Below are 27,715 nucleotides of genomic sequence, written 5' to 3' on the forward strand. Positions count from 1 at the left end.
CTACCACAACAAAGGTCAAAAATTAATTATGATTAGTGTTGCTCACGCTGCTAAATATTGCATTTTCGGGCAACATCAAAGTTATATTATGTGGCAGGTGTCATTAGAGCACAGTTAATAAAATCATTTCATGAAATAATGGATAAACTAGGGACTCATGTTTCCGTGTTTCCCACGCTTGTCTCGTTGTGAACTCATGGCTCAATCGTCGAAAATCTAGGTAGTGATGATTCCAAGCTCGGATGCAAAGAGGCCTAGGTGTTATTCTGCGATATTCAAAAGTTTTATAGATGTGTTTCATAAACCACTCTTGAAGATTAAACTTTTGCAAGTTAGGACAGTGGTGATGTAAAAAAGTAATCAGTACTCCGAATTTAAGTTACACTTCTTTTTATTTTGTTGCAATATCACGTAACTCGTTCCAAAACATCACTTCACAATATAAAACATACTTGAAAATATCTTCCTCACTGTTACAGTTCACATTTCATAAATTGACTACAATTTGCGTCTTTTTAACATGACGACCAAAGCTCGACTCTCTAATAACCGCTTACGTGCGCAAAAATCAGAGTTACAAGTACGTCAGAGATCATAGTGACAAAAGAAAGAATACACATCAGAATAATATTATTGCAATATATACATATCGATGTATCGAAGTACCTCTACATTAATGAAATCAAATCTGAATGTTGTCTCAGAAATATGTTTACCACTTTACAGACACACAGTAGAATATTGCTGGTATCGAGAGATTGAGGTGAGGTGCCGTAATGGTTACGTAATTCAAGTACCACTACAACGTCGACCTCGGCCTCTGAGTGCAAGTAAGAAGCGTGCACTCCTCGTGAACAGGCTGCAATGGCGCCTATTCCGTCCTAAACACGCACAGTCCAGCGCGACACGTGCCTTACCTGTTTTGGTGACATTACTACCACTGCTCACATTACTTTGCCTATTCCCTGTATGTTAATACCATCTTCAAGATATGTTGCCAACAGAGTTAGTAATAAAGAAGTAACAAATTTAAACGTCGTGCATGATGCGGCAGTTCTTTACGGATTGCATTGTTTATGGCGATCTACGATAGGTACGTGGTGTCTACCCCCATACTGATTGTTGCCTGACAGTAAGGGGAATGTGTACCAGTGACCAAGTTTGGTTGAAATCGGTCCACTTGTTTAGGAGGAGATGAAAAGACACACACACACACACACATATATATATATATATATATATATATATATATATATATATATATATTTATTTTACTGCATACGTCCGATCTCTTTCATGGCTAGCCTTCTACTCCTCCTAGAATACTCTAAGTCTTCTCTACCAGCACAGAAAGGCGCGCGAAGAATATTGCTTTACCATTGGTCAGTTTACTCAACAGCCAATAGCAAAACTCACTTTCCAGCGTCAGTCCGCGCTTTTCATCAGTAACCAATCGCAAAATAGTAAACCCTACGACTGCACTTTTTACCGACGTAATTATCTAATATGCTGAAGTTTTGCTTATGCATAAAGGTATTTACTATTGTTATTTATACCTGAATTACCTTTCCCTTTACCATAAACCTACTTTACAAAACTATTCTAGGCCGGCCGGTGTGGCCGTGCGGTTTTAAGCGCATCAGTTTGGAACCGCGTGACCGCTACGGTCGCAAGTTCGAATCCTGCCTCGGGCATTGATGTGTGTGATGTCCTTAGGTTAGTTAGGTTTAAGTAGTTCTAAGTTCTAGGGGACTGATGACCACAGCTGTTAAGTCCCATAGTGCTCAGAGCCATTTGAACCATTTTTTGAACTATTCTACAAAAATCCCCTTCGTCCATATTCATACTTCTTCGAAATATTCCCACACTAAATCCCACTACATAACTCGTTAAACAATTGCCTTCATATTAACCTTAAACCACACTCACGCATCATTCATACTGCTAAAACACATTTATAACACTTTACACACACACAAAAAGACATAACAACACTTTATTAAAGTACTAGAACAGTTAATGAAAAACGTTCTATTACTTTAATGCACTCTAGTGGGCACAATCGAAACTAAAATCACAGTACTCCTATCCAATACTGTCCTCTATCGGCTGATTACTGTCCTCTATCGGCTGATACATAAACTACGTGCGCGTCCAGTCTGGCGTCACCATCTGTCACTCTCCAGCTCTGAGACACATCTCCCACTTAACCGCCTCGAAGGCAGGATCGTTATACGGCGCTACGCCTCAATGCCTCCAGACAAATATGCTGGCGTGCGGCTGCTTACATCACGTACGTTACATGGAAGTGATCGTATTGACTGGCTTAACGTCGTTCTCTGAATTTCATTCGTGGCCCCCAAACAAAATACGCCACGCCGGTGAAGTACTGTGGCCGTAGATAGTTAATGCCGGGCCGCCGGTACAGTATACGGTGGGGTGCAGCGGCGCGCGCCGCCGCCAAGAACAGTTCGGCCGTTTTGCGACCCGCGGCTGGGAGCGCCCCTCGTAAAGAATTCACGGGGGACGCGGCCGTAAAAGCACCACTCCGCCCTGCCGCCGCTGCTGCTGCTGCTCTCTCCTCTCCTCTCGTCTCGTCTCCACTCCCATCTCACGTGTCTGCGACAACTGAGCTCGCATCGGCTTCACCGTCTCAGAAACCCAGCTCATCCGTCGCTGAAACTACTCGAAATAACAAATTATACCTCCAGGAATGCGTGAGTTTTATAAAAGTGCATATATATATGTGTGTGTGTGTCAGAAAAGGGTACGGCCAAACTTTCAGGAAACATTCCTCACACACAAAGAAAGAAAATATGTTATGTGGACATGTGTCCGGAAACGCTTACTTTCCATGTTAGAGCTCATTTTATTACTTCTCTTCAAATCACATTAATCATGGAATGGAAACACACAGCAACAGAACGTACCAGCGAGACTTCAAACACTTTGTTACAGGAAATGTTCAAAATGTCCTCCGTTAGCGAGGATACATGCATCCACCCTCTGTCGCCTGGAGTCCCTGATGCGCTGATGCACCCCTGGAGAATGGCGTATTGTATCACAGCCGTTCACAATACGAGCACGAAGAGTCTCTACATTTGGTACCGGGGTTGCGTAGACAAAGCTTTCAAACGCCCCCATAAATGAAAGTCAAGAGGGTTGAGGTCAGGAGAGCGTGGACGCCATGGAATTGGTCCGCCTCTACCAATTCATCGGTCACCGAATCTGTTGTTGAGAAGCGTACGAACACTTCGACTGAAATGTGCAGGAGCTCCATCGTGCATCAACCACATGTTGTGTCGTACTTGTAAAGGCTCATGTTCTAGCAGCACAAGTAAAGTATCCCGTATGAAATCATGATAACGCGCTCTATTGAGCGTAGATGGAAGAACATGGGCCCCAATCAAGATATCACCAACAATGCCTGCGCAAACATTAGCAGAAAATCTGTGTTGATGACGTGATTGCACAATTGCGTGCGGATTCTCGTCAGCCCACACATGTCGATTGTGAAAATTTACAATTTGATCACGTTGGAATGAAGCCTCATCCGTAAAGAGAACATTTGCACTGACACGTTGTTGGATGAACCACTCGCAGAAGTGTACCCGTGGAGGCCAATCAGCTGCTGATAGTGCCTGCACACGCTGTACATGGTACGGAAACAACTGGTTCTCCCGTAGCACTCTCCATACAGTGACGTGGTCAACGTTACCTCGTACAGCAGCAACTTCTCTGACGCTGACGGGTTATCGTCAACTGCACGAAGAGTTGCCTCGTCCATTGCAGGTGTCCTCGTCGTTCTAGGTCTTCCCCAGTCGCGGGTCATAGGCTGGAATGTTCCGTGCTCCCTAAGACGCCGATCAATTGCTTCGAACGTCTTCCTGTCGGGACACCTTCGTTCTGGAAATCTGTCTCGATACAAACGTACCGCGCCACGGCTATTGCCCCGTGCTAATCCATACATCAAATGGGCATCTGCCAACTCCGCATTTGTAAACATTGCACTGACTGCAAAACCACGTTCGTGATGAACACTAACCTGTTGATGCTACGTACTGATGTGCTTGATGCTAGTACTGTAGAGCAATGAGTCGCATGTCAACAAAAGCACCAAAGTCAACATTACCTTCCTTCCATTGGGCCAACTGGCGGTGAATCGAGGAAGCACAGCACATACTGACGAAACTAAAATGAGCTCTAACATGGAAATTAAGCGTTTCCGGACACATGTTCACATAACGTCTTTTCTTTATTTGTGTGTGAGGAATGTTTCCTGAAAGTTTGGCCGTACCTTTTTGTAACACCCTCCATAAGCAGACTGAAGCGATGAATGAAAATTTGTCCCAAGGCTGTTCGAGCTTAGCAGGAACACTAACAGGTATGGGGCGTGTATGGCAATATGAGCCGAGTAGGAAGGCGTGCGAGGGTTGTCCATGGAGCTGTGGCAAGGTGGTGTAACGGCTTGCGCATCCGCCAAGTGAACAGGAGACACAGGTTCGAATCCTGTCCTCGGTACAAATTTTCACTCGCTGCTCCAGTCTGCATATATACGCATCACAGATGTCTGGGAGTTGAACAGGTCTCTGGGACCATCTAGTTTCATTTAATTAAAGCACCTACGCTCGCGATTCAGGCAGGATGCCCCGTTCCGTTCGATGCTCAGACGCTGTTCCAGTACAGCTGGACAGCCTTTGCAATGCTTTTCGACTTTAGGAGAAACACCGAGTGGGCTGAGGCGTGAATCGGAATTCGGGGAGAGGAAGGAGCCGTCCTGGGGTAGTCGTTCAGTTGTGCAAAGCCACTGTGCCAGGGTGGCGTAGTGGTTAGCGCATCTGCCTAGTGAGCTGGAGACCCGGGTTCGAATCCCGGCCTTGGTGCAAATTGCCATTCATCGCTGTAGTCTGAATGCTGCTGTACGAGGTTTTGTCGGGAAAATACGTATAAAAGTTGAATAATAACTTTCTTTTACTATTATTCAGGTATTACAATATGGTCTCCTTCAAAGTACTCGCCCTGAGACGCAATATACTTCTGCCAACGCCGTTTCCACTGTTGGTAACATTGCTCAAAGTCTTCAGTTGTGATGTTGTTCAGTTGCCGTGTCGTTTCCGCCTTGATGGCTTCCACATCTCCCAAGTGCCGCCCCCGAAGCAACATTTTGCATTTCGGGAACATGAAGTAGTCACACGGGGCTAAATCGGGTGACTAAGGCGGGTGGTCTGTCACAGTGATTGAGCTTCGGGCCAAAAACTCGCGCACAACGAGCGACGTGTGAGCGGGCGCATTGTCGTGATGAAGGATCCACCTGCCCCCTTTTGCCAACTCCGGTCGAACTCGGGCCACACGAGCTCTGAGACGTGTCAGAACTTCAACGTAAAAATTTCCGTTCACTCTCTGGCCGGGAGGGACAAATTCCTTGTGAACAATGCCCCTAGAATCAAAGAAAACATTCAACATTGTCTTCAGATTGGACCTTGATTTTCGCGACTTTTTTGTTCTCGGTTCTCCTGCTAGTTTCCATTCCTTGCTTTGAGATTTGTGCTCCACATCGAATTCGTAAAACCAGGACTCGTCTTCAGTGATGACTCGGTTGAGAAAGTCCCCTCGTTCCTCTGCTTCCAACCAATCCTCACAGCTCTCAACCCTCTTTACTTTCTGTTCTGGCGTCAAGAGCTTCGGTACGATTTTCGCATACAATTTCTTCATTTCAGGTTTTTGTGTAAGGATTTCGTGAACGATTGTTTTGGGGATTGACAGCTCATCAGCATTCATTCTGACTGTCAATCTACGGTCTTTAAGAACACAAGCCCAAATTCGTTCTACATTTACATCGGAACTCGGTGTCGACGGGCGTCCTGGCCGAGGGTCATCGTTCACTTCTTCTCGGCCATCCCCGAACCTTTTTAACCACTTGTTCACGGTTGGTTCCTTCAGAGAATTGTCTCCGTAAACCTGTTTTAAACACTCAAACATCTCACGGCCATTCTTGCCTAGCTTTGCAAGAAACTTGATGTTGACGCGCTGTTCCTCAATCAGAGAGAGCTCCATGGCGACGGCAGGTGAAAAAGGGTAACTGTCAACAAGCTGCCGCACACTCCCACCTTCAAGCAGAGTGCTCTGACTCGAACTGGGCGTTGATGGGATTGATTACAGCAGTAGTAGTCCCACCTGGCGGTGACTGCAACTTGTAACATAAAGACATTATTCAACTTTTATACGTATTTTCCCGAGAAACCTCGTATTGTGTTCTGTAGGCGAACCAACACGTTACTAAGCAGATGGTCAAAATGTTCTCGCTCATCAGTACACACACTGTGTGTGTGTGTGTGTGTGTGTGTCTTTCTTGTTTGGCCTATTACGCGTGAGACGGTCTCCAGCGTCAACTGGAACTCAAAAGTCTGTAGAGCTGCGCCAGCAGTACCTGACAGCGGAGAGGAGAGTGGGCAGCTGGTGAGGGGGCGTGGCGCCTTGTTTACCGCTGGACGGGACCAGGATTCCGCGTTGCCGCGCGCGACCCTGCTTTCTCCCGCGGCGGCGCTGTAAAAATGTCCCCTGACGTCACCGGGCACCTATCCGCCGCTGTTAGGCGTGCGCGTCAGCCGTGATGCAACCGGCACCAGTGCGTATTGAGGATTCAATGCCGCAGCAATGTAACAGCCGAGACGACTTGCGTAACGGCAGCGTTAATATTCATGGCGGCAGTTACTGGCGGCGCACGCCAATGTACACCGCCAGCCATTAAAATTGCAACACCAGGAAGAATAGCAAATAATGAAAGTTTACTTCTTGTGCGCATACTTTACGCGGTCAGGCAGAGAGGACCGCGCGCAGCTACAGAATACTCCCCCACCGGGCTTTTACTACGAGGACGTCCTGGAAAGTAATGCCTCCAAATTTTTGACTTAAAAACTCTTACAACGCTGTTTACACAAAACAAACGTTATTAACTTTCTACATCTTCAGTCTTCATATCTACTCACACCTTTACTTCTACCAGTACCTCGTCTCCTACCTTTCAAACTTTACAGAAGCTCTCCTGTACTTGCCCGCGAAATGCAGAGGTCCCGAGTTCGAGCCTCGGTCCGCCACACAGTTTTAATCTGCCAGGAAGTTTCATATCAGCGCACACTCCGCTGCAGAGTGAAAATCTTATTCTGTATACTGGAATTTGATTCCTGAATTAGAAACGGGTTGTGCTTTCCTCACTTATACACTGAGGTGACACAGCTCATGGCGTACCTCGTAATATTATATTGGGCCTCCTTTCGCCCGGCCTAGTGCAGCAACTCGGTATGACATGTACTCAACAAGTCCCCTGCAGATGTGGTGAGTGATGCTGCCTCTGTAGCCGTCCGTAATTACGAAAGCCTCGCCTGTGCAGCATTCTGACCTCTCGAGTGTGTCCCACGAAAGATCTAGTGGATTTATGTACGGGGATCTGAGAGGCCAAACCATTCGTTCAAACTGTCCAGAATGTTCTTCAAACCAATCACGAACAATAGTCGCCCAATGACATGACGCATTGTCATCCACAGAAATTTCATTGCTGTTTTGGAACATGAAGTCCACGAATGGCTGCAAATGGTCTCGAAGTAGCCGAACATCCAGAGGATCCAGTCCATTCCAAGCAAACAAGGCCCACAACATTATGGGACCACCACCAGTTTGCGCAGCGCCCTGGTGACAATCTGGATCTATGAGGACGTCAAATTAAAAACCTTTCAGCGTTTTACTACGCTACCTTCACGCCCCTGACCGTTGTGTAGGAAGTATCTCCGTAGGTTGTGATCAAAACAAGGGCCAGCAAAACTGGTATTAGTAGATATTTGCTACAGTGATCACTTCAACCAAAGCACTATAAGAGGCTGTCAGCAAATTTGGGCTAAACATAAACGAAGCCAAGACAGAGTACCTCGTTATGAAGCGTGGTCATTGTCATACTGTGATCATCTACAATCACTGCAGGTTGGGGAGCATTCCTACAAGAGAGTGCAAGAATTCAAATACCTAGGGGCACTTTTCACTGAGAACTCATCATGTGAAACAGAGATCAATGCCAGAATACAAGCAGGAAACCGATCTTACCACACCCTAGCACAACTGCTTCGCTCCAGGTATCTCTCCAGACAGTTCAAGATTCGATTGTACAAAACCCAGATCCAGCCTGTTGTTCTATATGGCTATGAGACGTGGAGTATCCGGAAACAGGACTTCCATAAGCTCCTTGTTTTTGAGAGAAAAGTGCCTCGGGAGACCTTCGGTCCGGTTCCGGATGCAAATACAGGGGAATGGAGGATCAGATACAACCAAGAGGTTGAGGAACTATACCAGCAGCCCAACATAGCAGGAACTGTCAAAGCCAAACGAATGCAATGGGCCGGCCATGTGGCCCGGATGGAGGATCACAGATGGCCTTGGAAGCTCCTGGATTTCACACCTACAGGAAAGAGACCGCCAGGGGGACCCAAGAAGCGTTGTAAGGATGGACTCCATGAAGATTTAAACCAAATGTCAATAGATGTGGACGAATGGCGGATAGCAGCAATGGACAGAATACAGTGGAGGAGGAAACTTGTAGATGCGTGCGGTCCACTGGGCCTGATCACGTAGTAGTAGTAGTAGTAGATCACTTCAACCGTCACCTGCCGACTGTTAGATGGGATAGTAAAGCGCTGAAAGTGGTTGTCTAATAAAATAAGACTGAAAGGTGTTTAATTTGACATCCTCTATCGAACAGCCGAGTCCCGCTAGCATCTCTAGAAAGGTGGACATACACAGACCCCGAATTATCGTTTCGTGGGGTCTGCGCCACACTCTAACCCTACTGTCAGCTCTTACCGCCTGAAATCGGAACTCATCTCACGATGCCGCGGTTTTCCAGTCACCGACGATCCAACTGTCACGGTCTCGAGCCCAGGAGAGGCGCCGCAGGCGATGTCGTGCTGTTAGCAGAGGCACTCGCCAGATTTCGCCGCACTGCTCTAACCGATACTTTGGGAGGTGGCATGAGCCCCCTCTCATATTCCTATCTTACCCTGAGTAATTCGGTTTTCCTCTCTAATTGCATGTGGTGAAAAGTCGCTATTCCTTCACACGCGCACTTATAACGCAGCATCTCTGGTCACACCGGAGGTCCGGCGACAGGCTGGTACTGCTGATCTTGAAAGGGTTAAGTCGACGGGTGTGAGGGAGTCGAGTGGATGCTTTCCAGACGCCGACATTGTCATAAGAGCGGGAACGACACGCCCACGGGTGTCTGACGGAGCGGCTGGGCTAGAGATTCCGTTACTTCGCAGAAAATTAGTGAAAACACTTTCTGGCGGGCTACCAGCGAGGCGTGGGAATGACTTGTGTTCCTAGGCAGTCTTGGCGGGCAAATTCCCGCGTTTTCTGCAAAATCATAACTGTGATTGGCTTGCTCAGGGGATAGCTCCGTGACGTAGCAAAATCAGCGCAGAAATTGGCGCCAAGTGTCTCCATTGGCGGAATAGTAGTGCGTCGGCTATAGAGTGGAATTTTCCGCCGGTTTTAGAGTTGCTGATTGGCACGTTTTAACCACGGCCACTGTCGTGGGGGCGGGAATGTTTTGTGTTGGGCTTTTACAGGTGCCCTCGAGAGAGTCGGCTCTCGCCTTTCGGTCGGAGTAGCTTACAAGACTGAGCTCTCGCTGCTCTGGACAGCCTGCCTTCCGTTGGCTGTCTAATATACTTTCATTTAATTGTAACTGTTTGACGAAGTTGCTGAAGTTTCGACTTCAATGTAACTTTCCAAGTACAGTTGGCAATTGAGCATTCTGCGTACAAGCAGCTTATGTTGTCCGTCTTGAGCACTTTTGGCTAAAGTTGACTGTATCGGAGTTACTGTGTGACTTCGCTTGTTAAAATCGATCACTGTACCGTGTGGCGAGCATTCTTTGTCTCCCTCAGAGGCGCATTTGTACTGATAGGAAGTCTTTAGTCTGGAACAACCAGACCAGGATAATTTATTTTGGGCTATACTCGTGACATTATCATCACCACAACTGGACGTCGAAGCAACCAGCCATCGCTTCCGGTACGCCACATCGTGTCCTTGCAGTTAAGAAGACAGCTTGGTAATGTATGTCCGTAGCACCGGCAGATTAGGGAATTTTGCTCTGTGATAATCAGAGCGCGCCTGTTCCCGTCTTTTCTTACGTGGTTCTGTATTGGGTATTCATTGTCTGAGTTCTAATTACTGTAACACCAATTAATGTTGGGTTGGCTTAAGATTTGGGTTGCAAGGAATTAGCTCCACATACCACTTGGTCATAATCGTTACAAGCTAGTTTAAGGACAACTTCACCTTCACAGCATTTATTTGAGTATCCAATTTTACGTATTGTAAATGTTTCATGTGTTGTGTTTATTATTTTGAGTTTAGTCATAAAAAAACAAATTGTTATTTTGGACAGAACTTCCATTGTGTAGATCGGTAGAGCAACCCTTTCATTTCTCACTATATTACTGAAACTTTCCTTTATCTAATTAATTTCTATCAAATTAAATTATTGCAGGTGCCAAACTCTTTTCTACTCCACTTGCAGGGTCGATTAGAGTCAGTTCGCGTTTCTTCTTAATCCATGTGCAACAGCAAAAGTCGGAGTTAGAAAAGTGCGGGCTTAGAGCATCATTTCCATATGGAGATTCTAGAAGAATTTAGTGTTAAATACACTGCTAGCCCCGACACCTCGCAACGTTCGTCGTACATCCAACACTGATTTATGCGGTTAATTCTCGCAGTGTTGCTTGTCTGTCAGCACTGACAACTCGATGCAAACAGTTGTTAAGTGAAGACCGTCGGCCACTGCGTTGTGCGTGGTGAGAGGTAAATTTGCTACTCATGGCACATTCTTGACGCTGTGAACCTCTGAATATTGACTGCCGTAACGATTTCAGAAATGCTATGTGCCATGCTTCTATTTCAAGCTACCATTTCACGATCAAAGTCTTAATTCCCGTAGTGCGGCCATAACTGCGTGGGTAACCACTTCACGTGAATCAGCTGAGTACGAATGACAGCTCCGCCACTGCACTGCCCTTTTATACCTTGTGTACGCGATACTATCGCCATCTGTATATATGCATATCCCTATCCCACGACTTTTGTCATCGCAGTGTATACAGAATGTAGAGGTTGTTATTCCTACCCAAATTCTACAGTTGTGAAGCCTCCAGTACATTTCAAATGGTTCAAATGGCTCTGAGCACTATGGGACTTAACATCTATGGTCATCAGTCCCCTAGAACTTAGAACTACTTAAACCTAACTAACCTAAGGACATCACACAACACCCAGCCATCACGAGGCAGAGAAAATCCCTGACCCCGCCGGGAATCGAACGCGGGAGCAGTACATTTCACACCGACGTAATGTCTGCTGCAACTTCAACTGTCAGCAGTGTACGAAGTGCTTCGCATTGGCCAGGATGTTCGTGTAGCCTTCCCACTTCTCTCTCCTTTGGGTTAGGCCACCTGCCAATCGTGCTAGTTCGAAACGGCTCTTTCTCTTTCGCTCACTACTTTAACTCAGCTTCACAGCCTTCTTCAGTTCTCTCCCCACGGTGGTTTACAATATGATGGAAGAAAATTATGGTTTAATATCCCGTCTACGACGAGGTGATTAGCGGCAGAGAAGAAGATCGGGTTAGCTAAGGTAATCGGCTGTGCGTAACTGATTTAGGGAAACTGTGGTTCTGGATGGGCGACGCGGATCTGAACTGCCGACCTCCCGAATGAGAGTCCAGTGTGCTGATCACTGCGCCACTCATTCACTCATTATGTTTCACTGCAGGGTCTAATTTTGTCCCGGTACCCCCATAATGTGTTAAAAATGGCGTTGAAGACTGACAAGAAACGAAGAACAAGTGGTGGTTAAAGACAAGTCCGAATCGAATGCACGCACAGTGGACCGTGTTAAGACTGCCGTATCAAGTGAAGAGGAAGCCAACAATTTCATTAGTCTAACACCAAATGTAAACATAGTTAGTAAAGAAGACGGGGGCAACTCGGATAGTTGGACAAGATTGTAATCGGCGTACATATCGGTGTCCCTAACCAGGCAATGTTCACGTGACTGTTGAGCCGTGGCGCTCGTTACTGGCGCGCCAGTCTCTTGGATGTCCATTATCGATCCATTCTTATCTTTGGTTGCCTTCTTCTTTTTCGCATTTGCGGGGCGAGTAGCAGTTGACGTTTGCTCGGGCTACCTGCTGAGACGCCGCGATGTACGAGGTGGGAAGCAACCACGTATGTGTGGAGTTGGTTGTACGTGGTCTGCCGGTTCAGCATGGAGGATATGTGTTGGCTGCCTGCCTGTCTGCTCTCCTGATTTTGCTCGCCGTGCCTTGCGACCGCCTAGCTTGGGTTGCTGCCTGGTGTATCCTACACGAGCCACACCGGACGTCCAGCAGAAGTTAAGCAGCCTTATGTTTCTTTAAAGAAAAGGAGTAAATGTATAAGACCTTTTGTAACCAATTTTGGTGGCCTCTTAAGTGTGGCCTTCGTGTTTACAGTACCTTTGGTGACAGCTAATTCTTTTAAATTTAAATAGTTGCGGTCCCCTGTCCTTTATAATCTTTTGGGGGTTTTATTTGAATTTTCTCTTTGGGGTTCCTTCCTTGTGCTTGGTTAAATGTTTACTTGTATAGCGGGAAGTGACCCTTGGTTAAAACTCGGAGAAGGTGTTTGATGTTACTGCCGCTTCCGGCATTTGTCTTTTCAATTAAGTGTTGTCATCCCTTCGAGCGACCTGGTGTCACTCCTCGTTTATTAATCCTGGTTTATGTGTACTTAATTTTGAATTGGCCATTTGAATTATTATTTTGGAGCGCAGTATAGCACTAAGGCAACCTCATTGTATACCACCTTGTGCCCCGGTCTAGTACCTTAATTTTCAGTGGCACGAGTTAGCTCCACTACCGGTTTTACTGCCTTCAAAATCTTGTCTTGTATAAGTTTGCCCCATGTGTGTCTGGGAACACAGAGATGAGCTTTAGTCTGACTTCAGTGCTAGTCAGTTAATGGAATCTTCATTTTGGCTTGGCTTCCACTGAAGAGTTTGGAAAGGAGCGTAGTGTGTTTGATTTGTTGTTCATTTAATTACTGTAAGTTCGTTTATTTAATGGGGAGCAAGACATTAAAAGACTGTCGGTATTGACTCCCCTAGTTGCGGGGTGTTGCTAATTCGTTCCAAGTGGCCTACTACTTATTCAATGGCAAGGCTGTTGATTAGTTGGTTACTGTGAGTACAAATTCACGCTATTTATTGTTGAAGTGTCTGTGTCGTGATTCAATCACTAGCTACGTGTTTGAGCTAAATTGATATAAATCTTACATTGCCTCCTTAAAATTTGTTGCCAGGAGAAACCCTTAAGACAACTAAGTTTCGTCACTACTTATGTTAACCTTTACTGGGAGCACTATTGCATGTACTTAAATTTTGTCTTAAAACGTGTATTTCTCTGATGTAATAAACGAGTGATGAAAGAAAAAAGCAAAGGGGCCTGATCCTTTCCATTGTGTCCGGTTTGTAACACGTATCATTGGAACACGCATCAATTGTAAGCGAGCTACCGAAACGGCACACAAAATGAACGAAACAGAGAATCAGTAAATCTCGCACCAAGGCGGAGTGGAAGACTGTGGTCCGAAGTTATGTTTCTGCACCGAGCAATTCCGAGCGTGGCACCTCTTGGCAGGAGGCATATCAATACGTGAAGTTGTGCCCAGAGCGAAGGATGCCATTGTTGTTATATCTGCGAGAGGTAAAAACCGAGTGCATAATAGTGTTGCAGGTATTGCAAACCGCGAGTCACCGAAATTTCATATTCCATGTTTGTTTGTCGCCAAGGAGGGCCTGATACGAAACAGAGAGATAAACGTCACCGACAACGACCATGCGGAGGAAACGGCTTCAATAGTGATAATGCATGATGTTCATCGTAAACGAAACGGAATTCGAGGTACAGAGAAACTAAATATGCTCCGGTCAATTAAAATTACTTTCCCTGGTCAGTGTCTTCCCACAGCGGTTTGCGGAGGACGAGATTGGTGTTCGATGTCCCGTCGACAACGAGATCATTAAAGACGGAGGATGGGAAGGAAAGTGGCAACTCCCTTCCAAAGGAACCATCCCAGGAGCTGCCTTGAGCGGTTTATGGAAATTACGGAAAACCTAAACCAGGATGGCCGGACGCGGGCGAATGCGAGTCCGGTGCGCTAACAAATGCGCGACTGCGCTCGGTCAGCTGTCTGCATCGTGAATACGAGCTGCGCTGTGGACCCCTATGTTCTGAATGTCATTTGGCTATAAAAGCCTTCGATATGGACTCACCAAGGAACAACGTGCCAGTGGTGTGAGAGGCGCAGGCTGCGCCGCTGCACACAACTCAGCTGGACGCCATGTCGAGGGAGTTAAGAAGTGTGGGCCACGGGCAGAAACTGCACCGAGTTTGTCAGAAGCGTGAAAAGCATACCTGTAATGTGGCGGAGTATCGTTTGACTATAAACAGGCACTACAGTTAGCAAACTGTGGCTCGTATGTTAAGAGGTACTGCTACCCCTCCACCAGTTCTCGATGCTTCCGATTTGGCGCCATTGCAGAAAGAATTTTTCATTTTTATTTACTTGGGCTCTAGCTGTCCAGCTATTTAATCAGTTACATTGCTATTCAGTGTATTAGAATTACATATGTTTTTAATGTTACTAGTGGATTTTCGACACATCTTACTACTATTTAATTACATATTACCAAGACAAACAACAGAAACATATGAAGTTTCTTCTAACAAGTACCTCAACAACTGCCACCATTTTGCAACATTTACGAGGTTGATCATCGTAATTAAGTAACTAATCGAGCAACACATTAGCTCCGTACACCTGCTATAGCTCGGTGTCCTCACATATTGGCATTCTGAGATGACTGTCGGCCTCTTGAAAGGATGTTAGGATGTGGAAACACAGTTTTGGCTGTCTGGCCAGATTCGTCTTCTAAAGTTTGGCCTGTCGTAGCGGGAACAGCAGAGCAGCAGGTGGTTTAGAGCCGCTACTTTTGTGGGGGGCTTTCACAACACATAGAGGTTAAAGCTTTGATTATATACAAGTATACACTATAACACTCGTGTCCATTGCGCATTCTCATGTTGGATGGCGCAATGAGGCGAGACTGTAGTTAAGGCCACAGGTGGTTCTGAGATGTACTCGGGATATTTTTCGTACCACGAGTTCTTACTTTTCATTCAGATTCCCGTCGACACGAACCACGACGTTCGTTTCAACATTCTCGGTAACCAAATGTTATTGATTAAAAACAGCCTTGGTTGCAATTGAAGTTTTTTACTTTTCAACGACGCGTTTCGCCTTATTTAGTCATCTTCAGGTTATATTTTCTAGACGGACGCGAGAGGCACCAAGATCTCCATACCGCGTTCCTGTTCACAGGAGCGAGTAACGGAGTAAGAGGGGGGCTCAGGTAGACACGCGTCGTTGAAAAATAAAAAAAAATAAAATTGCAAACAAGACTGATTTTAACCAATACTGTTAAGCGCTGGTTTGCTGTATGCCACAGAATTTCTAACCAAATGTTATCCTTTGTCCTACATATTCCTGACCATTAAGCTGTGGACACTTCCTCTTCCAAGACAACAAGAGCCGTCTTCACAGGGATCGACAAAAACGTTCCTCGTTTGATGAGGTCTCAAGCATCGTATAACATTTCGACTGTCCCGATAAATCAGCCGATCATAATCCCACAGCAAATGTCTGGAACCACTTGGAAAGGCAGGTGAAACGCAGCAACGAAAGTGTGCGCAGTGTGGTAGTTCTGCGACATATAATCATCAACGGGTGGCTATGTTGGATATGACATGGCTGAAGAAACTTGTGGAGTGTCTCCCTCGCTGAATTGAGGTCATTATCGAGGCTGCAGACGGTGTTTCAAGTACCAGCTTGATGTCTCCTGCGGGTCATAATTCTCTGTACCATGTTGTAATTACTACCAGGTAGTAAAGTAAAACGACGTAGTTGACCACACCTGCAGCGTCTTCTGGTGACGACTGCTCGCCGCGCCGCTGCTTCCCCACGCCGCGGCAGGGCAGGGTTACGACTCGCTGAATACTGGATGCGGCCGAGGGGTCACGGGGTCGCTATTTCGATCCCCTGCGCGCCCCCGCAGTGACGCGGCGCAGCAGCATCTCCTCCCCCCCCCTGCTATAAATAATGCCACCCCCACCGGCGCTGTGGCACGTATGCCGGCATGACAACTGTATGCTGACGCCCAACACTCCAACACGCTTCACTCCCCATTCATCTCTGCCCCAGCGTGCCGTCCGCATTATGCAGCCGTGCTCCCTTACGAGCGCAGTCATCTCGATGAAATAAAGTTAATTAACCGACTGTTTTGTTTGCAAGTACACGTCCGCAGTTTTGGTACATATTCAGGGTGTATGTATGGACAAGATTTCCCGGTTAAAATACACTATCTCCCGGGTGAAAATACACTTATTCCGTGTTAAGTGAAAGTATACTCTTCCTCGGCACTGTATAACTCATCAATCATTTTATGTTTCTGGTTTTATATACCGACGTAGGATTTCCCGGCACTTTAGAAAACGAATCTCAGGGGGAAAACACATTTGATGTGCAGCAACATGTACGCTGCATATTTTCGTATTACGAAGGTATAAATCTGAATTCCGACAAACACCGCATGTCACTTTCCGAAGCATTGAAATCCAGATTGCAATGTGCTTTTGTAAGCCAGTTATAGGTCATGTCACGTGATCTCGCCAGCTGATGACAGCATAGGACACGTGATGTAGTCAGTCAATAGCAAGATCACTCTTTAAGTAGCGCGAACACACAAATAAGGAAAGTTAATGGTTTAAATTATAATACATAGCATTCACATAAGAAGATTAATAAGCTGGAAGAGAAGCTAAGCTTCCACATATAATGATTTGTTTTTTGCGCATGTTACACTTTAAGATAAATCACACAAATGTGCCAGTAAATTTTTTATAACGATGTAAATGACTCATCTTCTGGGCTCGAAATTCTTCTAAATGGTCGTCCTCAAAGGGTTGATTTATAATTAAATGAGAGTCAAACACTTTGTGATTTAAGAAATTCATCGTACATCCTCGCACTTAGTTCATCTTGCGTAAACGGAAATTTACTTTGAATGTAACGCTTTTCAAACCACCAATCGCAAGATTTTCCCGCGACCTGTTAGAAAGAGGTTCGTTTCAGCAGTTGCCAGAGAGCGCCAGATAACAGGCGTCGCCGCGCTTGCGCAGCTATTATGACGCAGGAAGCCCATATGTTCGTACGTGTAAAACATTAAAAGCTCTTACATTAAGGCACAAAAGACACAAGACATCAGAGGATACTTCAGGAGCATTGGAATTTCGTGAACCATACTAAAATCCATAATTCGGCTAAAAGTGCACATTAGTATGTCCAGATTCAGATGCAAATTTTCTTCGAGTACCAGTACTGCATTATCTCATATTTGCTCCTTTATTATGGCACAATGTCATTCGTGCACTTGAAATGCAGCGAACAGTTTGAAATTAAACACTTTGTTTCAAATAAATTTACTGCCTCAGCGGAACAGATTTAATAAAAGCCAAATCTCTTTAGCAAACCGACAAAAAGGCGATTAATGCTTGCCTGTCCGGTGGAAATAAAATATGAAACTAATAACATATTTTAGCCTTCCGTAATCATGCGAACGTATTTAAATTCATTTGCTAGCTCCCGGCCACAAAAATCCGTTTTGTTTTCATTTAACGCGAGAGCAATAAACGAAGAGGAAACAACAAAATCACTGAACGTAAACACAGGTCACGTGGAGACAACCTACCTCCCCACCACAACTCAGACTGCTCTGTGCATCAGCTCCAGATCTACAATATTTCCGAATCGGGGCAATATTACATAGTGGCACCTAGACACACTTCTGTAACCAGAAGCAACTGCGCGTGCCGAAGAGCCCGCCCCTAACTGCTCAAACGAATCAAATTTAAACAGTTGTCACGTCACGCTCATCGGAGGCAATTTGTTGTTATAAAGTATTGCATAGTCTTTCTAAAGCCTTTGACACACTTCGCTGTTGGCAGACGCTCGTCTGAGCACTGTGTTTTGTTGTTGTATATGGAGCATTTCCTTTGCAACTTAAATTTCATTTCCTTTTTCTTTTTTTTTCTCTCGTTCATGTTTTGTTGCTGCAGAATTATTCTGCAGTAGCGGGATACACTAATATCCTTTGTTAGAGTATCGGTTCTTACCAGCCAAAATCACAAAAATTTAACTGAAAACTACAACAATGAAAAATTCCCGGAATTCTGAACAATTCCCGGGTTTCTCCCGGATGAAAAAATTCACAGGTTTTTCCCGGGTCTCCCGGCTGTCCCGGGTCGTACACACCCTGATACTGGAACCGTCGCCCCGCAGTACCGCAACGCGCCGCTAGACGGCTAATACTAAATATCCGTGCCCGCTGATGGACGATCGAGTTATTCGGACTGGACATCCGACAGGCAGCAGATAATGCCCATTGTAAGGACTCGCTGACATCGAGTGGCAGAGGAGGGAATCGGGATGTTATATCCTCACCCCTCTCCAAAAACATTTTCTGTGAATATCGTTCAGTTTGACTTCGCTCTGACCACTTAAACTGCACTCTGAAGACTCAATAGCCGTGCAGCACTATCACGTCAGCAGAAAAGGTTGGTTGTTGAGACAGCGTCATTATTTTAAGCAGACGGAAATATACCAGAAAGTTACAGCATTCAGATATGTGTGATTTTGGTTCTAGTGCGTCGGAATTTTGTTTCTTCGCATTACCAAAGTTCCTCTCTCTGTCCTCGAGATAGTAATCATTCGAACCTCTTTCTCGTCGTAAAACGAGCAGTTTTCCACGCTAGTGCCTCATCCCACTCCTTTTGGGAGGACAGATCACACACTTCCCGTGTAATTTACCATTTTTACGTAAATTACAATGCCGGAAAAATAATGCAGTACTCTCAGTGGCGTGGTCGTTTTATTGACAAGTAACGGTAATGATGATGAGCGTACGGGACTGGTGGCCGGGAGACCCTTCGCGGGGCGGTTCGGCCGCCGCTCCACAAGTTCTTTAACGCGACTTGCGAGTGAATGAGGATGAAATGATGATGAAAGACACACAACACCCAGTTATCTCGAGGCAGAGAAAATACCTGACCCCGCCGGGAATCGAACCCGGGACCCCGTGCGCGGGAAGCGGAACGCTACCGCAAGACCACGAGCCGCGGACACAAGTAACGGTGACATGTAGTTAGTCATTGGTAGAAGACCAAATGAAAGACACATGTCGCAGTGACAGGTGTCCAAAGATCATATCAATCCACAGGGTTCGCCCTTCTTGCGGCTGTCCGCAGCTCGTGGTCGTGCGGTAGCGTTCTCGCTTCCCACGCCCGGGTTCCCGGGTTCGATTCCCGGCGGGGTCAGGGATTTTCTCTGCCTCGTGATGACTGGGTGTTGTGTGCTACCTTAGGTTAGTTAGGTTTAAGTAGTTCTAAGTTCTAGGGGACTGATGACCATGGATGTTAAGTCCCATAGTGCTCAGAGCCATTTGAACCATTTTTCTTGTGGCTACGCAGTATGCAAACTATCATAAAGATGGCGAGTGGCATCCTGCAATAGACTATCCTAAACATCTTGCGCTTCTTGCTTCAATTCAACAATGCTTGCTTGTCACAGGCCCTGCAGAACGAGCAACTCCCCACGTCACCATCTCACATACGTGTTCAATTGCCTACGGATATGACGATGTTGATAGGCAGGACAGTAGTTGTTTAGGAAGGTTGCTATCAATGGGACGGCTCCATCGATGAGCCGACTCGATTTCTCTCTGCATACTGACAATAGACACATTATTAGCGGTAAATGAGCGTACGCCGTGTTAGCAAAGATTCGCCATCTGAGTGGTCAGTCGTTACACGAAGACAGAAAGCAACAGTGAAAGAGAGTAAGTTTGCCCTATATTCTTATAATTGATCAGTACTAATGACTGAAACGTCGAAGTGATATCGTAGTAGAGATTAAGTAGTTGAAAAGTACGATACACCCACACCACAATGTGAAGGTATGTGCTGTAGCCAGAGACTAGGCGCTACTAAGCGATGCAGTGCGAGTTGCCTTGAATGAGCCACTTCGCATTTTGCGTAATCTTGGCCCCAGTAGACCACTACGAACAAAATCTAAAATTTTATAGTTTATGAGTGTTTTGTTAACCAGCTTTTTACATTAAATGTATTCGCAACTGCGAATGAGGACAACCAGACGGAAATGACGACAGTGAAAATTTGTGCCGCACCCGGACTCAGATCCTGCTTTTCGCGAGCAGTCGTCTTACCGTTTGGCTATCCGTGAACGACTCACCACCACACGCAGACTTCCGTATGTCGCCAACCGTGTGTCTACAATCTGTATTCGTACATCCATTACGCACATTCCCGTGCAGGTGAGACATTTTACTTTAAAGTTGCTGGGCCGGTGTCGGCGATTTTGCAGTGCCTGTGATGTTCAGATCACGATTTTTTTTCGACGTTCATTTCTACTTTTATGCTATTTGGTTTCGAATATATGTTATCCGGTTTCGGATGCCAAAAAAAAAATATTAAAAATAAAAAATATGAAAATACTAACATTTATTTAGATTTGTGTAGTATATGACAGGTGATACACTATATGCCGTTCATAGAAACTGCCTGCCCCACGGAAGGAAACCAGTCGCTTTGACTGGACCGACGACACAGATATTCATTTATCAAATATTTCTATAACAGCGAATACCTACAGCTTTTGCGTACTACAGTAAAATGCAAAAGATAATGTTCATGTTGCATTGAAAATAACATAATTATTACAATATCCGAGGATCTTATTACACATTTTCTTTAGATGGTCCACAGACAGCTAGCTACCTTACCCTACTCCAAGGTAAGCACGTTGCGCCCGCAGCAGATGTACGTCGGCGTGATTAGTGCTGCTGAAAAACCATTACACTTTGACTTTATCCATACTGGATGAGAGGTCGTGGTTGTGAATGTCAATGTTAAAAAATATATCAGGTCGTGTTTGGCTACGTGGTGTGTGGTATTAACGAAGACGCACGGTGCGGTTTACGACGATAGAGGAGAGAGCCATGTGGTTAGATGTTGAACACCATAGGCGACACCATTTTAGAGTTTTTTATATTTTGACGACATTTTATTATCAATTGCCTGGTGCATGTTCCATTTTGGCGAGTTTTAACACGTTCTTTTACTTTTAATTATTCTGATGATGAAAGCTTTACTTCTGAAACACGTCAATCATGGTGTTTGACACTATAAACAAGTGCTTGAGCGGACTGCCTGTGGGCACTGGTTATTTTCTCTGCAGAAACACCAAATGTGACTGCGAGTTGTAGCTGATGCCCCATCGCGAAGACTGCACACCGGGCGAGGGCGCTCACCAGAGCTACGCCGTACATGTCTACGTCCATCATTCACATACACACTTAACATGATGATATTTGGTTTGTGCGGCGCTCGTGGCCGTGCGGTTCTAGGCGCTACAGTCTGCAGCCGAGCGACCGCTACGGTCGCAAGTTCGAATCCTGCCTCGGGCATGGATGTGTGTGATGTCCTTAGGTTAGTTAGGCTTAAGTAGTTCTAAGTTCTAGGGGACTGATGACCTCAGACGTTAAGTCCCATAGTGCTCAGAGCCATTTGTGCGGCGCTCAGCTGCGTGGTTATCAATTTCCCAATCTTTACACAGTCGCCACTTTCCCGAATGACGATGAAGACAACACAAACACCCGCGCCCCTAGCGGAGAAAATACTCAACTCGGCCGGGAATCGAACCCGCGACCCTGTGGTCCAGAGGCAGCAACGCTAATCACGGACCTGAACGTAATCTCATACTGTGCACCAGTCTCTCACAGCAGCACTGCAGCCACACTTGGTGGTGTCTTTGTGTCGCTAATACCCTGATCACACGCACACAAACAGACGGCTCCCAATGGCCCCTGACCACACAGCAGGTGTTACTCGGTCGGCCACTGCAGCGCGTCGATCATGACGTGCGTCTGTATTACGCTGACGTCCACAGCCTGGTCTACACGCAGGGAATGTTGGAAATAGCGAAACGTCACCGATGTATCGTAACATGTGCAGCAGTCCATCGGTACGTCCCTCCAGCTTCCCACAGGCCCACAATGTGAGCCCGTTCAAATGGCTGAAACTGTTCAAAAACAGTACGCACTCGACGATGTAGCACGGTTGTACTGTAGAATGACTCTTGAAAACTCTCTTCACCTCTGAACGCAGCATAGTTACTGTTTGCAGGATCAAAACAGGGTCAGTGCACAGACAAGCGCCACCTGCGCGCCGATCACTGTGACGAATGAATCACTAGCGCTACCGCATGTCAGTATGCACTTACACTATGTGATCAGAAGTATCCGGATACCTGGCGCAGAATGAGTTACAAGTTCGTGGCGCCCTCCATCGGTAATGCTGGAATTGCCGCGCGAGATTAGCCGAGCGGTCTGAGACGCTGCAGTCATGAACTGTGCGGCTGGTCCCGGCGGAGGTTCGAGTCCTCCCTCGGGCATGGGTGTGTATGTATTTGTCCTTTGTATAATTTAGGTTAATTAGTGTGTAAGCTTAGGGGCTGATAACCTTAGCAGGTAAGTCCCATAAGATTTCACACACATTGAATGCTGGAATTCAATACGGTTTTGGCCCACCCTTTGCCTTGATTACAACTTCCACTCTCGCAGGCATACGTTCAATCATGTGCTGGAAGGTTTCTTGGGGAATGGCTGCCCATTCTTCACGGAGTGGTGTACTGAGGAGAGGTATCGATGTCGGTCGGTGAGACGTGGCACGAAATCGGTGTTCTGTAGGATTCAGGTCAAGGTTCTATGCAGGCCAGTCCATTACAGGGATGTTACTGTCGTGCAGCCACTCCGCCACATGCCGTGCATTATGAACAGGTTCTCGATCGTGTTGAAAGATGCAGTCACCATCCCCGAAATGCTCTTCAACGGTGGGAAGTTAGAAGGTGCTTAAAACATCAATGCATGCCTGGGCTGTGATAGTGCCACGCGAAACACGGGGTGCAAGCTCCGTAAATGAAAAACGCGACCAGATTGTAACAACATCGCCTCCGAATTTACTGTTGGCACTACACTCGCTGGCAGATGACGTTCACCAGGCATTCGCCATACCCACACCCTGCCATCGAATCGCCACGTTGTATACCGTGATTCGTGACACCACACAACGTTTTTCCACTGTTCAATCGTCCAATGTTTACGCTCCTTACACCAAGCGAAGCGTCGTTTGGCATTAACCGGCGTCATGTGTGGCTTATGTGCAGCCGCTCTTGCAAGAAATCCCAGTTTTCTCACCTCCCGCCTAACTATCATAGTACTTACAGTGGATCCTGATGCAGTTTGGAATTCCTGTGTGATGGTCTGGATAGACGCCTGCCTGTTACACGTTGTGAACCTCTTCAACTGTCGTCAACAGACGAGGTCGGTCTGTATGCTTTTGTGTTGTACGTGTCCCTTCACGTTTCCAATTCGCTATCACATCGGAAACAGTGGACTTAGGTTTGTTTAGCAGTGTGGAAATCTCGCGTACAGACGTATGAGACATGGGACACCCAATCCCACGACCACGTTCGAAGTCCTTGAGGTCCGCGCAGCGCCCCATTCGGCTCTCTCACGTTGTGTAATGACTACTGAGGTCGCTGGTATTGAGTACCTGGCAGTAGGTGGCAGCACACTGCACCTAATGTTTTTGGGGGTGTCCGGATACTTTTGATCACGTAGTGTGCGTCTGGCGCAGGTACCGGCAGTTGATCGTCAACGTAATGACAGATGCAACCAGGGGAAGAGATGCCCAATGTCCGATTACGCTGTTGTGTAAATTACCGGTAAAACAAACAGCTCTAAAATAGCTAGTAGTGACCGAAAGTGGAAAAACCAACAAAACTAAATATAGCAAAAGGGGATTCGAGACAGACTCGTTTGAAAGAACGGCGCGTTTCATCACGGAATCGCTCAGTCGGCGCGGGAGCTTATAGCGTCCCCAATGAAATAATACGAAAAGACTTACAAAACAGTATTTATAAAGAAGAGACATTTTAAAATTGAATAATATACATTTTTCTCATCTACCCGTATTATAAGAATTAACAGTATTTATAAAGAAGAGACATTTTAAAATTGAATAATATACATTTTTCTCATCTACCCGTATTATAAGAATTTTTCTGTGTAAGTTTCGAGGGCAAAGAAATATAACAAAATGATCTAAAGAGACGACAAGATACGCTCTTTTGTTAATTTTTTAGTCGTCATCACTTCTTCTCTTGTCTTGATTGCGTGTAGATGGACATCTTGCGTGTGCTGGCAAATGTAAGCATATTTGTATGAGTTAAGCATATAATATATTCATTTAATATTATTGTGCACTTTTAATTTGTAAGAGGTGATCCCGGTTTCATGTCCGCCTTCCTTTGAATTAACCGGCATTCGAGTAATTTACAGTTCAACAATCGGAGCGGTCGATGCAGCCAACGACGCCATTACGTGGCGATATTATAAAAAATTAGCAGAAGCGAAAAACTCACCCCCTATTAACGTAATATACATTTTTCTCCACAGCCGCCCGACGCTGCAGAAAATACGTAGCTTTAAGATTCTTATTTTCAGTACCACAGCCGACTACAATGCAATGGTTAACAGAGGTAAGAAGAAATATTCTCGCGCGTGTGTGGGGCACAATTGTAATTAGTACGGCTCTGAGCACTATGGGACTTAAAAACTTCTAAGGTCATCAGTCCCCCAGAACTTAGAACTACTTAAACCTAACTAACCTAAGGACATCACACACATCCATGCCCGAGGCAGGATTCGAACCTGCGACCGTAGCGGCCGCGCGGTGTAATTAGTAACTTAAGATTTTTTGCTTTAAAGTGAACTGACTAGCCGAGGAAATTAATATGAAAAGTTTATTCCATTGTTCAACTTATTTGCTCATGTTTTAAGATTCAGCGAGTCTTAACATTCATTAACGTAACAAATAATTCAAGATTATTATTGTTAAAAAAAAAGAGAACTTCACAAAAGCATTTAATTGTAAATCAAAATAAAATGAAATATTTTTATTAAGGCCCACCACGTAAGTCGGCAACAATGACCATCACCAATAAATTTTTGTGGTAAATAATATATTAAATTACGACGGCCGACGGACGCGAGAAGCTTTATGTAGATATTCAACGAACATCTGTGTCAGAAGCTACAAGAGAGGCGTTGTGCATGAAGGAGGCGAGCGTACTTGTCGGGAGAGTTAGCTATCGTATTACTTCCAAACAAGAGAGAGAAAATCTCAGAAATTCGAGCACATACGGGTGCTCTATCAACAGTAGTTCCTTCCGGCCAGTATTTGCAAGTGGAACGGGGGAAGGGGGGATGTGACAGTGGTACCAGAGTGCTCTGTGGATCGGAAGCACGTGACCACACGGCTGGGAGGGACGTTTCCCGCTCTGCGGAGAGTCGGCCAGACAATACGTGGGAACACGGCTGTCGCTACACGGCGGGAGGCGCGTACCTCAGCTTATCTGCATCCCCCCCCACCCCCAAGCCACCTAATTGCGGCTGTTCTTGTGCCGGCTCTGCGGAACGTGTGACAGCTCTAGGTTGCGATGCCACCGTAATCACCGCAACTCCAGCAGCTATCCGCTGCCTGTGACTAATCATTTCCTTTCCTCTTCCACCCGCAAACAGGAGGAGGGAAAAACGACTAACCATATGCGTTCGAACGAGCCCTAATGTCCCTTACGTTGTCTTTGCGGTCCTCATGCAAACTGAAGCTTGGCAGCAGTAGAATCGTTCTGCAGTGAGTTTTGAACGCCAATTCTCTAAATTTTCTCCATAGTGCCTCGCGAAAAGAGCGTCGTTTTTCCTCCAGCGATTCCCCTTTGAGTTCCCGAAGCATCTCCGTTATAATTGCGTGTTGTTCGAACCTACCGTTAACAAATCTTTAATTCGATCTGGTGGGGATCCCAAACACTCGAGCAATACTCAAGAATGGGCCGCACTAGTGTTCTATACGCGGTCTCCTTCACAAGTGAAACACACTTTCCTAAAATTCTCCCCATAAACCGAAATCAACCATTAGCATTCCCTACTACCGTCCCTACGTGCTCGTTCCATTTCATATCGCTTTGCAACGTTACGACCAGTTAACGACGTGACTATGTCGAGCAGCACACTACCAATCATGTATCCGAACATCACGTGATTGTTTTTCTTACTCATATGCATGAACGAACATTTTTCTACATTTAGAGCTTGCTTCCATTCACCACACCAAATACAAATTTTGTCCAAGTCATCTTGTATCCTCTTACAGTCACTCAACTTCGATACCTTACTGCACATCACGGAACGATCAGCAAACAAGCACAAATTGCTGACCACCCTGTCCGACAAACCATTTATGTAGAATACGGCAAGATAAAAGGAATTTAAAAAAATGGTTCAAATGGCTCTGAGCACTATGGGACTCAACTGCTGAGGTCATTAGTCCCTTAGAACTAGTTAAACCTAACTAACCTAAGGACATCACAAACATCCATGCCCGAGGCAGGATTCGAACCTGCGACCGTAGCGGTCTTGCGGTTCCAGACTGCAGCGAAAGGAATAAACGTGAGGTAGTGTTAATACTTTCATCCATCTTTACCTCCTCTGCATTACTGCCGATGACGTGTCACTGAGCACATTTGTACTGTGCATGCAGTACACGTGAGGTGCCTAGTTGTTTCCACTGCCCTGTGTGGAATACATAAGTTCTTGTACACTTCACTAACCTGCTGTCTTCATGATGATGATGTCCCCAGCCCAGAAAACTTGTTCCTTGGCCGGCCCATTCCCCGGATTTGACGTCTGTAGACTTTTTTTCTGTAGGGAAAGCTGAAAGACGGTTCTACAAGGATATACCAACTACACCCGATAATATGCAACGGCGTATCGCTGCAGCCTGCTCAGATATCTCCGCACGTTGTAAATGCATATCCTCGTATTTCCATCTATTGCACTATAATTTTTTTTCTTATTTTGTTACCTGAATATATGACGTTTCTGTGTCTTTGTATATTGTAATTGTTTTACTATTTGTATATATATCCATTTATGTCGATGTATAATTGGTTTGTTGTGTAAAGATTATTTGTATTTTTACGCTGGGTTTGGCCTATGGAAACTACGCTATCGAACCATTACATCGATAGGTCGTGTGGAGAACCAAAGTGATTAGGATCTTTGGTAGTGTTAACTCTGCCGCGTGGAGCGCGGGGAGAGCACGGAGGGTCTGGATGGGGTGGTGCAGTGGAGCCGGTGTGTCGTGTGAAGCTCCCGCGAGTTGCCGCGCTTTCGGGGTTTGGCAGCATGTAATTGTGCTCGACTTGCGATGATAGTTTCTGACACGGTGTCGCGGACGGGAAGCATTAGCTGGCGCACATCAAGAGCCCGTTTCGTCTGGTGACCGTGTCGAGAAGAAGGCGCGCCAACATCCAGCTTTTCTGCAACAGCGACGGCCGACAATGAGTGACTGTCGCCACCTCCTCAATCGACGGCTTCA

At 45.9% G+C, this 27,715-nt stretch overlaps 1 protein-coding gene and 1 non-coding gene across 2 annotated transcripts in view; one reads left to right on the forward strand and one right to left on the reverse strand.

Moving 5' to 3' along the window:
• Positions 1 to 27,715, reverse strand: part of LOC124550777 (mitogen-activated protein kinase kinase kinase 10-like) — a 680,343-nt gene that overhangs the window by 421,546 nt on the left and 231,082 nt on the right. The window lies entirely within an intron of this gene.
• Trnat-agu lies at positions 4,812 to 4,883 on the forward strand. Its single transcript has one exon. It is a non-coding gene; the product is annotated as a tRNA-Thr (tRNA).

The sequence above is a fragment of the Schistocerca americana genome, chromosome 9, assembly GCF_021461395.2.
Source record: "Schistocerca americana isolate TAMUIC-IGC-003095 chromosome 9, iqSchAmer2.1, whole genome shotgun sequence".
Taxonomy (NCBI): Eukaryota; Metazoa; Arthropoda; class Insecta; order Orthoptera; family Acrididae; genus Schistocerca; species Schistocerca americana.